Genomic DNA, 16,563 nt, shown 5'->3' on the forward strand with positions numbered 1-16,563 from the left:
TGAAACAGGCCGCCAACATAGCAAACGCCTTTCCTTTTCCCAGCATGCAATGGACATTTGCATATCAGGCAGTGTTGTTTACCGTGAAATATGTTGAGAATTCAGCTGAGATCATACATTTCTTCAAGCATGCTCATCATTTTCCCTAAACGCATACGGTGTGTACATTTTGAACTCGCGCTAATAGACATAGACTTAGCCGCCAGCCGGAGTGTTTTACCAAGGACGTTATAGCAAAAAGGGTTTCTGCCGTGAGTGGCACACAGGGAGTATCGGGGCAACCTGGAGCTCTTTGTGCGGAATCGATATCAAGAGATTTCGGAAACATAATTTTTGATACCGGGGCTGCTGGTGACCGACTGTCCGTGCGCCCCAATCTAACTGTTCAATGTGAGATCAAGGCTATTAACTCAGGACTACCTAAAGTGGGTTGAACTTTAAGTTTATTAAGTACGTGCCTCATTCTTAAAACGTGTGGACATTAATCCCTGGTGAATAAAGCCTTGTTAGGGTTGCGATAGTCCCTTTTGAAAGTCGTCTAAAACCGTAATTATTTATTCATTACATTTACACACTTCAGTAATACAAGTAATCTAATTACAACTGTATTTAATTTTTTAGGTATCATGCGTGGGCCTTTGCAGAATCTTAAAAGGTGAACAAATCAATGCCAGTATTTTTCTCTGGGGAATGTGGGAACCTTAGACCCTGTGCCAGCACAAAGTGGCACGTGACATGGTATGTAGTCCTTTTCAGATGAAAAAAAACATTCAGCCTTGGAAAGATGCCCCTTTAATTCCACACAAAAAACTGTTTATGCTGCTTGGCATTGCTTAGCCTCAAGGGGGCGTTACTGGGGTATTACTTGGGTGGATACACCTATGGGGCATACTATCAAATCCTGGCGATAACTATCGCCAGCGACAGTTAGTGGGAGTTTTTTTATCGCCTTTTTTCCCTGATAATTATCGCCTTGTTATCGACGTTGGTGGACGTCGATAACAGGCGATAGTGTCAGGGAACAGCGTAGAAAAATTCCGCTAACACCTGCGCGATGGCGATAGTGATTTAGGCGGTAGAGAGCGATACTTAGCGAACACCGCATTAGCGGCAGGAAAAGTCCATCTAAAGCTGCGATAATGGGCCTGATAATGTGCCCCAAGGTGCGTAAGTAGAAGGTTTGAGGAACGGATGGCGGGCAGAGACATTTAACGGCAGGGGACTGTGAGTGGCAGGAAAGAGAGAAACAATCAGTGCCAGGGACTGTGAGCAGGAGGCACGAGAGAAACAGCAGTGACAAGGACTGTGAGCAGGAGGCCCGAGAGAAACAGCAGTGACAAGGACTGTGAGCAGGAGGCCCGAGAGAAATAGCAGTGACAAGGACTGTGAGCAGGAGGCCCGAGAGAAACAGCAGTGACAAGGACTGTGAGCAGGAGGCCCGAGAGAAATAGCAGTGACAAGGACTGTGAGCAGGAGGCCCGAGAGAAACAGCAGTGACAGGGACTGTGAGCAGGAGGCCCGAGAGGGACTGTGAGCAGGAGGCCCGAGAGAAACAGCAGTGACAGGGACTGTGAGCAGGAGGCACGAGAGAAACAGCAGTGACAAGGACTGTGAGCAGGAGGCCAGGGAGAAACAGCAGTGACAGGGACTGTGAGCAGGAGGCCCGAGGGAAACAGCCAGTGACATAGACTATGAGAAGGAGGCCTGAGAGAAACAGCAGTGACAAGGACTGTGAGCAGGAGGCCCGAGAGAAACAGCAGTGACAAGGACTGTGAGCAGGATGCCGAAGAGAAATAGCCAGTGACAGGGACTGTGAGCAGTAAAGGTCAGAGAGAAACAGCCAGTGACAGAGACTGTGAGCAGGAGGCCCGAGAAAAACAGCAGTGACAGGGTCTGTGAGCAGGAGGCCCAAGAGAAACAGCAGTGACAAGGACTGTGAGCAGGAGGCCCGAGAGAAACAGCAGTGACAGGGACTGTGAGCAGGGGGCCAGAGAGAAACAGCAGTGACTAGGACTGTGAGCAGGAGGCCCGAGAGAAACAGCAGTGACAAGGACTGTGGGTAAGGGGTCAGTGCCAGCCAGGGACAATAACTGCGAGTGTGGGAGGCTGGTCAGACAGCTAGTTACAGGGACTGCGAGTATGGAGTACGAGAGAGGTAGTACATGGCAGGGGCTTTGGGTAGGGTGTTAGACAGAGACAGCTGGGCCTGGTAGGCAACAAGGACGGCGTGCACGGATGTGCGGCTAGAGACGGGAACTGTGAGTAGGATGTCAGACAGAGACAGCTGGTGACAGGGACTGCGAGTAGGATGTCAAGCAAACCCAGCGTGTGGCAATGACTTGACATGGGGGTAGGTAGAGACAACCAGGGGCAGGGCCAAATAAATTAAATTACAGGAGTGCAATCAGGGCAGTGGCGGTGCGTCCACTGGGGCATTGGGGCATTGCCACACTAATACCACATGGCCACAGCATGACCACATTCTTCCTAGTTAACTTCACCGTCCTGACTCGAAATCGGGCCGCCGAGTTAGACAGGATGCTTAAGGGGGTGGGGCAGCACTGTAGGGTTGGGTTTGTTGTTGTTTGACTGACAGCAGCAGGGCAGGCCCAGTGCGCATGTTCCGGTTTGGGCTGGTAATTGTTCTGACCAGCTTGAACATGCCCACTAGTACTAGCCTACAGTGCCCTGCATTAGGAGGGCAAGGGTTGCTACTGGCAATTGGCCGCAGCCCGCGGTCTCCAATGGGCAGGGACAGTCCGTGCTCAAGCCAATCCTGGCGCTGTTGGAGGAGCGTCTGGATTGGCTCAGAGGGGTTGCCACCAGCCACTCACGAAGGCACCAACACGGCCGCAGCCCAGGAGGACACAGCAGAGGCCGCACAGACCCGGTCAGGTATTTATTTATTTATTTATGCAATTTTATATAGCGCGGACTTTACCCGAAGGTGTCAGAGCGCTTCACATAAGGACCAATAATGATATACAGGAACAAAATACAAATGCAAACAATAAGTTACATGGATCAAAAGTGACACTAGCGAGCAACCAAAATACATGAGGTAGCAATCGGTGCATTACAGGAGAAAAACGTGAAATGGGTGCAGGTTACAAAGATGTACAAAATACAAGTCGAAGAATAATACTGCAATAAAAGGCAGACACTCCATCACAAGAACAAACGTTACGTAGGCAATGGAGGCACTTGTGCAAGTATCTAAAACAAACAAAATGTGTGAGGTAGCAAACAGTGTGTTATAAAACAAAAGTGACGTGTGCAAGTTCCAGAAGGGTACCATACACAGGTATTGGGATATTACTAAACATTTAAACTACCAGAACACACTGGGGAGGAAGACCATACTCCTGGCCAAAAGACTTTCCAGTAATGGGAGGTCTTCCTTCAAACGAAGGCAAGGGTGTGAGTTAGGCTTGGAGGTGTCTTTGGTGGAGGAGAACTTTAAGGTCCCTTTGAAGGCCTGAGAGGAGGAGGTAGTCCGGAGCTGAGGCGGGAGAGAGTTCCAGATTCTCACTGCGTTGCCTGAAAATGATTGGGCCATCGATCTTTCCTTCTTGAAAGTGGGGGGTTCAAGCAGGAGATTTTCCGCATTCCGAGATGGTCTAGAGCAGGGGTACTCATAGTACGGCCCGCGGGCCGTCAGCGGCCCGGCAAGCCTTCTGTGGCGGCCCGCGGACCTTGCAGACATGTACCTGTTTTTTATACGTTTTTTTCTAAAGAGTGTCCGCAAACACTGCCTGTTGCAGCAGTGCGTACTCCAAGAGACTCTGCTCTATGGGCAGAGATATTCAGAGTGGAGATGCAGGGGGCGCTAAGGCAGGTGAAATACAACAAAGCCTCGTTTAGCATATAAATGGTCTTTTGAAGACCTGTGAAATACTCGGGCGCTGCTGTGTGCGCGCCCGGGAAACTGCCTCAGCCGAGCTGATACATATGAGGTGTGGGGCTGAGGGGGGGGCTGATGGGGGGGGCGTTGCACGCGTGGGTAATGCAATGCCAAACATTTATATTCAGTCAAATGTTCAGCCGCCCTGTGCCATTCTCCTTGAATTAGAGACAAGGCTGGCAAATTGAACATTATCTTGTTAAGTTCGATCAGTTTGTACCATACCTACTTTTGTAGCCCTGAGATTGACAATTTGCTCTGAGAACAAGAGTAAGAGACTACTAGTTGCAGTGTCCTTCGAACCGCTTTCCACGACTTCACGATGTTTAGTGGGGGAATTCAGAGGCCTTTAAATAACTAAAATAAATTGATTAATAAGAAATACTGTTGTATCACCAACATTGCCCAAACCCCCATTGCTGAAGTTGAGGTCAAATAAGAAGTCGACAGGAAGTAATACTCAACGAAGAGGCTTCATGGAGAAACAGTTGAGTAACCTCCTCTGGAACAGTCTTTAGGAGAGAGTGGATGGATGAGAGAGGTTGAGCGAGAAGACGAAGGGAGCGCGGCTGATTTGAGCATGTTTAACAGGGCTTCTTTTGGTTCTCTAGTATATCCCTGACACTATACTGAACTGTGTGGTGAGTTTACAAGCAGCCATGTTACATATCACAAGAGAGTAAGCTGAGCTCCGTGGCATCCACACTGCGTATTTCAGGTGGGTAAGAGTATTGGGCATTAATTAGTTGAGAGATCTAAGCATATTACATTGGTTCTACCTGGATGGCTTTCATTCAAGCGTGGTAATCCCTATTTTGAAAGTGAGTTTTGCCCACAAAAGAGATACTTTATGAAAACACAAATGTTCCTCATTCTAGCAATCACAGTGATGTAAGAGTGTTGGGGGGGGGGGAGCCCTTTGAACTCAATGGCATTGCGTGCCTGTATGTACCACATATATTTCCTGCAGGGCTTGACCTGGCACGCAGGTTTATGGTGCTCACATACATAAGCTTGCTTGCACCTGACTGACGGCAAGGCTGCCCTTCACAACCTACTCTTAGGGAGGTGGTTCAATGTGTGCAGCAAACAGCTCTTGCTTTTCGAGACATTTCTAATAGAATGATTACACCTCGCCTAGATAGAAAGAGGGAGAGGGAGAGAGAAGGAGGGCGAGGGAGGGAGAGGGAGACAGACAGAGGGAGGGAGACAGAGGGTGATAGACAGAGGGAGACCGAGGGAGGGAGACAGACAGAGGGAGGAGGGCGACAGACAGAGGGAGGGAGACAGAGGAAGGGAGACAGAGGGAGGGAGACAGTTGAAGGGAGACAGAGGACTGGAGACAGATGGAGGGAGAGGGAGAGAGAAAGAGAGAGAGAGGGAGGGAGACAGAGAGAGAGAGGGAAGGAGAGAGATAGAGAGAGGGAGGGAAGGGGAGAGAGAGTGAGAGAGAGGGAGGGAAGAAGACAGGGAGGGAGAGATAGAGAGAGGGAGGGAGACAGAGAGAGAGAGTGAAAAAGAGAGAGAGAGAGATGTGTGTTTGCTGGGTCTGGTGGCTTAGTGGACGAAAGCGTCCACTGCAGGGGCCTGTGTTCAACCTCATGGTCAGTTTTTTTTTTGCTCTAGCCCCACCCCCTCTCTCACTGACCCCACCCCCAAAAGTGCGGCCCTCGGCCACAAACCACACTGTAAATTTGGCCCCTGAGAGAAAGTTTGTGAGTACCCATGGTCTAGAGCCTCCAGAGAGTTTCAGTTTATTCGACAGGTAGCGAGGAGAGGAGTGCAAGGCTTTGTGGGTGATACAGGCAGTTTTGTAGATAGCTCTAGCCTCGATGGTACGTTTTCAAGGTTTTTTTAAACTTCCCCTTCTTCACCCCCACCCCCATGCGACCCCCCGTGAGTATTGCGTGTCGCGACTGTAAAGTGTGTGCAACTTTGTACATGCTTGTGTGAGCGAGGTAGAGCAAGTGCGTACGTATGAGTGAGTGAGAGCAAGAGTGGGTTTTGTGACTTTGGAAGTACTACTGCGCATTTGCATCTGGGCATTTGAAGATGAGTGAAGCACACACTAGTGTATTTCAGTGTGAGAGAGACAGTAAAGGTTTGTACGTTTTGTCTGTGCCTGTACACGCAAGAGGAAGACCCATGTCATGTGCTCCTGTGAGTGCTTGAGTGAGAGAGAGGGCTAGTAGAGAGACTTTGTTTGTGTAAGTTTGCACATGTATGTGCATGCTTGCGTTCTCGTGAATGTGTGATAAAGAACGATTGTATGTTGGTGTGTAAGAGAACAAGAGAGTGTGATTGTATTCTTCAGCTAATTCCCCATCAACCCCCACACCGCATTGCAGCTGCATAGAAACATGTGGTAGAGCTCTTCAATCTTCGAAGTAAAACAGATTTAGCATTTCATGTAGTCAGAAATTCCCACTGTTAGCCTTTACATTTAATCCAACATTGCTGAAGACTTTACAGTGACTACATAATCTACACACAAGCACGCACACAAATATACTTATTCAGACATGCCGTCACACATTCAAACATACCCATATCCAAACAGACACGCACACCGAGACACACTGACATGCACACACCCACGTACAAAAAACAGACATGCTAATCTATGCACAAGTGCATGGTAGACCTCAGTCGGTGTTGCATCGTTTCTCGCTCTGCTTTTTTTTTTACATGTGTTCTGTTTCCAGCTTGCAGCGCAGTTTGGATGTGCAGGGTTGATGTTAAGGCTTTTGGGCTCCCTCTAGCCACTTCCTCCCACCTCACAACTACTAGTGGGGAAGCAACGGCAGGGGCGGGAGTAAAACATGACACACCGTTTTGCACCACTGCAAACTACGTAAGCGTCGATTTAGCTTGGTTTGTGCATCTTGCGTGACAGCAGAAAGAGCAAAAAATTCGCTAAAAGCATGTACTTGTTTTGTTCGGTTCCTTATTCGAGACAAAGTGCCATATGCATGAACACATTTTCCCATAGACACAGAATGGGGAAAACCCTTTGATGCATCTGGCCCACAGTCAGGTAGGGAGATTGATGTAAAATGAACTCGATCTCTTTTTTGCTCAGGTGCAACAAACATTGTGTCGATTAAACACCAGTTTGCCTCAATATAATGATGTAAGCAGGGCGTAAAGCGCACATACGTTTTGCACCATTTTGCCCAAGTGTAAAATCTTAGCCAATATGTGGCACTTCAGCAAACCCCTTTTGTTCCCCTATGTAATAACCAAGTGGTAAACATGCTGCACATTCTAGTATTTGTCAAAGGCAGGCACAGCCCCGTCACCTCAGGGCAGGTCGAAGGAGCGTTAAGGATTCTGTCCAGACAGGAAGCGCACAGAAAACGGTCAGTACAGATGAACTTTGGGTGAATAATCGTTCTTAGGAGGAAAGTTAATCAGTTTTCAATGGGAGGTGGGTGCGGGGGTCTGGCTCGTACCCATTAAAGGTATAGCGAGGACAAACTAGTCGGTGTAGCAACGGCATCGTGCAGTATCCAGTCCGTCCTGAGAGAGTGCTGGGTCTTCAGTTTATGGAGTAAGAGTGCTGTGTAATGTGTCCAAGAAGATAAGGTGCCGACTGAGTACTGATTAAGGGGTGGGAGGAGTATGCAGGAGGGGTGAGAGAGTGACACGAAAAACATAAGGGAGAGAATGGAGCGTGCGAAGGAAGAGAGAGAAAAGTAGAGGAAGAGGGGAGGAGGAGAAAAAGTGTGAACACTTGGAGAAGAGAATGGAAAGAGGGATCGGAGAGATACAGAGGGAAAAGAAAAGACAAACCACAAAGAAAGGAGAAAGGGGCCGACTAGAGTGAGGAAGCAGAGAGATTAAGCAAGAGCAAGACAGGTAAATAAGGGGAGGTGGAGAAAGCGAGAGAAAGAAGAAAGCGGAAGGAGGAAGAGAGGGGAGAGACAGAAGTGATAAAGAGAAAGAATAGAAGATGAAGATCGAGAAGGAGAGAGGAGCATAAAGAAAGAGACAGAAAGAAAGAGGAGAGTTAGAATGATAGGGGAAGAGAGGAGAGGAGTCAGGGAAGACAAGAGAGAGAGAGAGAGACCAAGGGACACATTAGCAAGAACCTCATTAAAATTATCGCTGTTTTAGCAGCAGGAAACTGCTGCTAAAACAGCAATAATATGCTTGCTAATGTGCGTTAAAGAATTCCAATAGAAGCCCAAGTTAGATGTGCAAGACATCTAACCTGGGCCTCTATTGAAATTCTATAACGTATATTAGCAAGCCCATTATCGCCGTTTTAGCGGCAGTTCCTGCCGCTAAAACGGCGATAATGTTAACGAGGTTCTTGCTAATATGCCCCTAAGTGCTGCGATTTTTGTAATAAACACAAGATGATGGATGGAGTGCTGAAACTTTACAACTACTCACCCCCAGTCAAGACAGCTGGGTTTCATCCATTGTTCTTTTGCTCACCATGCCACCCTAGTTAGGACCATGTCATATGCATATCAGTCTAGAACCTGCTCCTCATGGGAACATTCCAGCACAAACTGCCAGTTTGCTGTGCTTGCCTGGGTATGCCCAGACGTGGGTCCCGTGTTCAATACCCCCACCAGATACAAGCTAGCCTGGCTGATGAGGGATGATACCCCGAAATTGGTTTCTAGGGTGCTTAATTCAGGTCCAGGGAAGACCGGGACTGAGAGTTCGGTCTGAACTGTTCCCATAGGGAGCAGCGTTAAGACTGATTTGCATATGGCTGGGTCTATCCTGGAATGGCGTGGCATGTAAAAAAATTGATTTAACCAAGATCTGTGACTGGTTTTGAGTGTTTAATTTGTTCAGCATGAAGACTGAAGGTGGGGAGCCGGTTTATGGCGTGTTAAACATGTAATACTCCCATGTGTTTGGTTTCCAGTTCCCTGGGCGAGGCAGGTATGCTTTTAAACATGTGGGTGCTCCTGAGCTCATGTCCTGGGCTGGAAAGCTTATGTTCAAGGCTATTTTTCAGCACCTTTATCCTTTTTCATGTTTTTCATGTTTCCATATTGCCTCTTGTAGTCTTGGTACATCAGTGTGGCTAATAAAAATGCTTCCTTTGATATTACTCAGCAATGAATTGTATCTCGAAGTCTGTTATGAAGCTCTGTGGTTATACTGAATAAGCAACTACCTATGTTATATGACATCAATTGCTTTATTAACCTTCTTGCTTTCTCAAATTTGCTTGAAAATGCACCATGTGTCCACTCTTTTTTCAACATTTTCTCAGGCGGAAAACCCCTCTGAACCGTTCTTAGGTTGTTCGGGTACACTCGCTACACTCGCTCGCTCGCTCGCTGCAGTGCAGTATGACAATGATTTTACGCCTCACCACTTTCAAATGTCGCCAGCCGCCACTGAATCAGGGACCACAGGACAGAGAACGTGACAGAGGCTGAATGAGTGAGAATTACATCAAAAACACCAGACAGAGACATGTGGTGAAGGTGGCAGGGCAGGGAAGACAGCCAGTGTCAGAGGCCAAAATGATACCGAGGGCAGTGCGAGGCTCACGGAAACAGCAAGTGGCTAATGTGAAGAGAGTGCCAGGACAGAGCAGCAGAGGGGGCCCTGTCAAGAACTAAGGCTGCCAGGGAGCAGGAAGGACAGGCAGAGAGCAGCAGAGGGGTCCTGTCAAGAACTAAGGCTGCCAGAGAGCAGGATGGACAGGCAGAGAGCAGCAGAGGGGTCCTGACAAGAACTAAGGCTGCCAGAGAGCAGGATGGACAGGCAGAGAGCAGCAGAGGGGTCCTGTCAAGAACTAAGACTGCCAGAGAGCAGGATGGACAGGCAGAGAGCAGCAGAGGGGTCCTGACAAGAACTAAGGCTGCCAGGGAGCAGGATGGACAGGCATAGAGCAGCAGAGGGGCCCTGTCACGAACTAAGGCTGCCAGAGAGCAGGATGGACAGGCAGAGAGCAGCAGAGGGGTCCTGTCAAGAACTAAGACTGCCAGGGAGCAGGATGGACAGACAGAGAGCAGCAGAGGGGTCCTGACAAGAACTAAGGCTGCCAGGGAGCAGGATGGACAGGCAGAGAGCAGCAGAGGGGTCCTGTCAAGAACTAAGGCTGCCAGGGAGCAGGATCGACAGGCAGAGAGCAACAGAGGGGGCCCTGTCACGAACTAAGGCTGCCAGGGAGCAGGATGGACAGGCAGAGAGCAGCAGAGGGGTCCTGACAAGAACTAAGGCTGCCAGGGAGCAGGATGGACAGGCAGAGAGCAGCAGAGGGGTCCTGTCAAGAACTAAGGCTGCCAGGGAGCAGGATCGACAGGCAGAGAGCAACAGAGGGGGCCCTGTCACGAACTAAGGCTGCCAGGGAGCAGGATGGACAGGCAGAGAGCAGCAGAGGGGTCCTGTCAAGAACTAAGGCTGCCAGGAAGCAGGATGGGCAGGCATAGAACAGCAGAGGGGGCCCTGTCAAGAACTAAGGCTGCCAGGGAGCAGGATGGACAGGTAGAGAGCAGCAGAGGGGTCCTGTCAAGAACTAAGGCTGCCAGGGAGCAGGATGGACAGGCAGAGAGAAGCAGAGGGGTCCTGTCAAGAACTAAGGCTGCCAGGAAGCAGGATGGAAAGGCAGAGAGCAGCAGAGGGGGCCCTGTCAAGAACTAAGGCTGCCAGGGAGCAGGATGGACAGGCAGAGAGCAGCAGAGGGGTCCTGTCAAGAACTAAGGCTGCCAGGAAGCAGGATGGAAAGGCAGAGAGCAGCAGAGGGGGCCCTGTCAAGAACTAAGGCTGCCAGAGAGCAGGATGGACAGGCAGAGAGCAGCAGAGGGGTCCTGTCAAGAACTAAGGCTGCCAGGGAGCAGGATGGGCAGGCAGAGAGCAGCAGAGGGGTCCTGTCAAGAACTAAGGCTGCCAGGGAGCAGGATGGACAGGCAGAGAGCCGCAGAGGGGTCCTGTCAAGAACTAAGGCTGCCAGGAAGCAGGATGGAAAGGTAGAGAGCAGCAGAGGGGTCCTGTCAAGAACTAAGGCTGCCAGAGAGCAGGATCGACAGGCAGAGAGCAGCAGAGGGGTCCTGTCAAGAACTAAGGCTGCCAGGGAGCAGGATGGGCAGGCAGAGAGCAGCAGAGGGGTCCTGTCAAGAACTAAGGCTGCCAGGGAGCAGGATGGACAGGCAGAGAGCAGCAGAGGGGTCCTGTTAAGAACTAAGGCTGCCAGAGAGCAGGATGGACAGTGAGAGAGCAGCAGAGGGTCCTGTCAAGAATTAAGGCTGCCAGAGAGCAGGATGGACAGACAGAGAGCAGCAGAGGGGTCCTGTCAAGAACTAAGGCTGCCAGGAAGCAGGATGGAAAGGCAGAGAGCATCAGAGGGGTCCTGTCAAGAACTAAGGCTGCCAGAGAGCAGGATGGACAGGCAGAGAGCGGCAGAGGGGTCCTGTCAAGAACTAAGGCTGCCAGGGAGCAGGATGGACAGGCAGAGAGCAGCAGAGGGGTCCTGTCAAGAACTAAGGCTGCCAGGAAGCAGGATGGAAAGGCAGAGAGCAGCAGAGGGGTCCTGTCAAGAACTAAGGCTGCCAGGAAGCAGGATGGACAGGCAGAGAGCAGCAGAGGGGTCCTGTCAGGAACTAAGGCTGCCAGGGAGCAGGATGGACAGGCAGAGAGCAGCAGAGGGGGCCATGTCAAGAACTAAGGCTGCCAGAGAGCAGGATCGACAGGCAGAGAGCAGCAGAGGGGTCCTGTCAAGAACTAAGGCTGCCAGTGAGCAGGATGGGCAGGCAGAGAGCAGCAGAGGGGTCCTGTCAAGAACTAAGGCTGCCAGGGAGCAGGATGGACAGGCAGAGAGCAGCAGAGGGGTCCTGTCAAGAACTAAGGCTGCCAGAGAGCAGGATGGACAGGCAGAGAGCAGCAGAGGGTCCTGTCAAGAATTAAGGCTGCCAGGGAGCAGGATGGACAGGCATAGAACAGCAGAGGGGGCCCTGTCAAGAACTAAGGCTGCCAGAGAGCAGGATGGACAGGCAGAGAGCAGCAGAGGGGTCCTGTCAAGAACGAAGGCTGCCAGGGAGCAGGATGGACAGGCAGAGAGCCGCAGAGGGGTCCTGTCAAGAACTAAGGCTGCCAGGAAGCAAGATGGAAAGGTAGAGAGCAGCAGAGGGGTCCTGTCAAGAACTAAGGCTGCCAGAGAGCAGGATGGACAGGCAGAGAGCAGCAGAGGGGTCCTGTCAAGAACTAAGGCTGCCAGGGAGCAGGATGGACAGGCAGAGAGCAGCAGAGGGGTCCTGTCAAGAACTAAGGCTGCCAGGGAGCAGGATGGACAGGCAGAGAGCAGCAGAGGGGTCCTGTCAAGAACTAAGGCTGCCAGGGAGCAGGATGGACAGGCATAGAACAGCAGAGGGGTCCTGTCAAGAACTAAGGCTGCCAGAGAGCAGGATGGACAGGCAGAGAGCAGCAGAGGGGGCCCTGTCAATTACTAAGGCTGCCAGGGAGCAGGATGGACAGGCAGAGAGCAGCAGAGGGGGCCCTGTCAAAAGCTAAGGCTGCCAGGGAGCAGGATGGATAGGCAGAGAGCAGCAGAGGGGGGCCTCTCAATTACTAAGGCTGCCAGGGAGCAGGATGGACAGGCTGAGATAACAAGTGACAGGGATGAGGGGGTCGATAGATGCAGATCTCACCTAATTAGACAGGCAGCGACAGATACTGAATGGTGGGCGAGCCTTTAGAGTGGGCAGACAATTCTCTGCACAGAACTGCAGCAACAGATGCCAATTGTTTGAGACAGAAAGAATTCAAGGCACGTCTATGACATTTTCAGTGGTAATGGTTTCAAGTCAATAGTGTGGAGACACATGTCACTTATTTGGTGTGTAAGGCCCGCAGCCCCACAGTGCCAGTCTTCCAGACACAAACTGAGTGAAGCCTTCGAGTTGTCACACACCTTCAAACGCTTACCTCTCTCTCCTCTGTCACACCTCAGCACAGCTTGCTCTGACCCCCGTTCAGCCTCAGTCCAGACAGGGCACCATGGCTCTGTACCAGCATGGGCTGAGGAGCTGCCGTTGCTAAGGTGACTTGATTTTTGAGGTGCATTTTTTCATGAATTTCCATTTCTACGGAGCGGCAAGGAAAAATCTTCCCTCCTCAGTTTTTTTGTTCGAGGGGCCTGCCTGTACCCCTGGTTACGGGGAAGAGGGGGCTCCCAGGAAGTCTCTCCAGACCACCCTACTCAAGGATTGCACCCATTTAAGCATGCATTGCAGACCCCAGGAACGAACCGGATGGCCTGCTTGCACCCTCCGAGTTTCTGGAGGGAGCACCCGCAGAGCCTTTACCAACATGGCCGCTGGTTCGGCAGAGATGCTTAGCTGCTGTGAAGTCAGAGCTGGCGGTTCTCCCCCCTCCGACCAGGAGGAGTGGTGATTGTGGCGAGTAGCCTGCGAGGAACCGCTCCAGTGTAATCCATGGCTGGAAACCGGAGCCTGCAGTGAGTGATGGCGGTCCTGTGATTTAACCCTGGACATACCTATCCTTCAGTCCCGACCTAAATTGCTTGGCACACCACAGCCCCTTCCGGAACATAACCACCCCAGGCCCCCAGAGAACACTCTTCATCGGAGCGGCCTGTCCCGCCGTGGACTCTCATGGACTTCTTTACTTTTTCTTTTGTCCTGGCCGCTATTTTGCTGCTGCTCTCAGCCGCTTTTCTCTGGATCCCGACCCGCCATCTTGTCCACTCCTTAGTCCTTTACCCTCTTCGGGAATAAGTTCAGTACATTAGAGGTCAGCACAGTATTACCACACAGAGTCAACAATCCAGATCAGGGACCGGGTAGTGGGCCTGCTAGTTCAGTTTCACAAAGAGTGCAAACGATTTACAGTAACATTCAGCAAGACAATAATAAAGTGAGTCACCACAACACAGTAAAAACAAATTTGAGATCGGCCCTGCTAGTAAAGATCCTGAAGGGTCCTGGTGTAAAATAGCAATTTACCCACCAATCATAAAATAAATAGAGCATGATAAGTTGGTATAAATGTCAAATCAGTCAACATGGGAACTTGGAAACAAAAGAAAAGGTGCTGTAGTTAATGTTCACTCAGGAAAAGCCATTTGGCCTGTTTACTGAAGGCAGCAGTAGAAGGAGCGTCTCTAATCTCATTAGGAAGCGCTTTCCAAATTCTAGGAGCAAGGCCGGAGAAAGCATGTTTGTATGTACTGTTCTTATTGAATTTTGGAGGTTTCAAGAGTAGAGTGGATGTACTTCTTAAGTTTCAAACCGTGCCTGAAAGAACAAGCTTGTTCGCCAGATAGGCCGAGGTGTTGTAATGCAAGGCTTTATGCGTGAGGAAAGCTATTTTAAATGAATCTTCACTTCAACAGGCAGCCAGTTAAGCTGTAGAAGGTCAGATGTAATGAGATTGGGCCCGAATTCACAGAATGAACTTAAGACTCAATCCTAAACTTACTACTATTTTGGTATTAACAGAATGCACTTACTCCTTTTGGCATTCACAGAGTGCACTTACTACTTTTGGTATTCACAGAATGAACTTACTACTTTTGGCATTCACAGAGTGCACTTACTACTTTTGGTATTCACAGAATGAACTTACTACTTTTGGCATTCACAGAGTGCACTTACTACTTTTGGTATTCACAGAATGCACTTACTCCTTTTGGCATTCACAGAATGCACTAACTACTTTTGGTATTCACAGAAGTTAGGATTTTGTCTTAAGTTTGTCTTAAGACAAACTTAAGACAGACTTAAGGCAAACTTAAGACAGAGTTGTTTTACCATATATAATCCCTTGAATACCAAATGAAAGGACACCACACAAGGCATATATCAAATATATATGCATTTACTCTAAACACAACCCCTCTGCACTCTTTATGAGGTCAGAGGTAAAAATACAATACAAGTCACACAGTTAATATACGATAAGTTGCACAGTATACATTATGCCCTAGGAGCCTCACAAACCATATACTAAGAAAGTGGTATAAGTAGCACGTGAGAGTTAGAAAGCAGGCCTGGGGCCTGTGGAATCGCTGGGGCTACACTAAACAACTAAAGGTTAGGAAGTAGGAGGCCCACGGGAGATGCGTGCAGTGTCTAAACATAGACGCGGGTTACCATTGACTTTCTATGGGAAACGAATAAGTTACAAATATACAATTTAAAGACACTTCCGGATGGACAAGGATGGAAATCTTTTAAACTAAGATACTCCGAGAGTCAAGACCCACGGGAGCACTGGAGTACTCGTGTTACTTCACCCAGGGAAGCGGATTGCATTGGTGTCTTTTCGTGTCGCATTTTGTCGTCGTTTTCTATGGAGAGCTGCAAAGAAGTGCTGCAGGCGACCAGAGGAAAAGTGTCCGGGTGGATCCAAGGGTGGAGCGGTGATGTAAAGAACCTGAAAGCAGAGGGCACAGAGTCTGGGTCATTAGCCAGTGAACAGGAAGGTACCAGGAAGGAATCAGGCGATGTTGGGTGCTTGAAGGTGAAGAAGGTGTGTTTGTCTCTTTAGCCACAAGATCAAGGAGGCATCGACGATGACCAGGCACTGGATTGGAGCTGTCCCATAATGGATCTGGATGACTGCGGTGTCGGTATCCGGATTGGACCCAAGAAGCCTTGGCAACTGCAACCCATCCAGGATGTTAAGATTGGCTCTGTTGCAGACCAGCAAGGTCTGTGGTGCTTATCCTTGTCAGGGGAGCTTGGGCAAGCCTGGAACCAGGATAGCAAAGTAAATTTAAGTTGGCATCTTCAGGGGGCTCACTAGCCAACGGTCAAGGAACCAGGAAGACACGTCAAGCTCAACTGAAAGGCGGGGCCCACGGGACACTTGCGGAGTGTGGGGGCCTGGGCTTTGGTACAAATGGTGCTCGGGCTGGGGTTTCTCGTACCCCAATGCACAACTTACTGAGGCTTCACGAAAGGAGTGCAGGTAGAAAAATGCAGGATGTTCAAGATGTCTGGTCCCACATCTCTCGTGTCAGCCACGGGTCTCAGCTTTGCTGTGGATGTGGATCGGGGTCAGAGAAGTCTGGAAATCCAGCTCTTGAGTTGCAGAGTCTTCTGGTTCCGACGGGAGCCTTGAAACTGCAGACTGGCGAAGTTGCTGTTGGTGCCTGTTTGCACAGGGTGGTCACTCCTTGAGCACAAGGGAGATGTCTTCCGTCTTCCAGTCAAAATGGAATGTCGAAGGTCCAAGATATGTCTTTCAAAGATTCGTCCCGGATAATCTAAAGTCCCAGGGACACAGCTCCTATACTTATACTAGGAATGGGGGCTGGATTACATGACTAGGTCCCTCCTATGGGTGGACCTGAGAAGGGGGTGGTTACACCCCTTTCCCTTTGTCCAGTTTTGCGCTAGAGCAGGGTTGGAGTGCCCCAGTAACTGGTTTGAACCGGGCTATGCATGGAGCACCTGGTGTGCCCCAGGTAGTGTCTGAAAAAGCATCTGCTGATGCAGCCCTCCCTGCCCCAATACACAAAACCCTGTCTGGGGAGGTGCTGGAACCTCCCTGAACAGGAAACCTATTGTCCAGGCCTTCCCTGCCAGAGTTTCATCCAGCAGTAGGAGGTCAGGCTCGTGTCTGTGGCAGCAGCATTCATTTTATGAGGCTGGGGCTCTGTTTAACTTTAACCGGGTAATTAACTTTAACCCAGTAAAGCAGTACACCTACATGCC

At 50.0% G+C, this 16,563-nt stretch overlaps 1 non-coding gene across 1 annotated transcript; it reads left to right on the top strand.

Moving 5' to 3' along the window:
* The first annotated feature begins 235 nt into the window (after nucleotides 1-235).
* LOC147746829 (U11 spliceosomal RNA) lies at nucleotides 236-375 on the top strand. The gene has a single exon (XR_015300262.1). It is a non-coding gene; the product is annotated as a U11 spliceosomal RNA (small nuclear RNA).
* Nucleotides 376-16,563: the final 16,188 nt, after the last annotated feature.

This window comes from Lissotriton vulgaris, chromosome 1_1 (genome assembly GCF_964263255.1).
Source record: "Lissotriton vulgaris chromosome 1_1, aLisVul1.2, whole genome shotgun sequence".
Taxonomy (NCBI): domain Eukaryota; kingdom Metazoa; phylum Chordata; class Amphibia; order Caudata; family Salamandridae; genus Lissotriton; species Lissotriton vulgaris.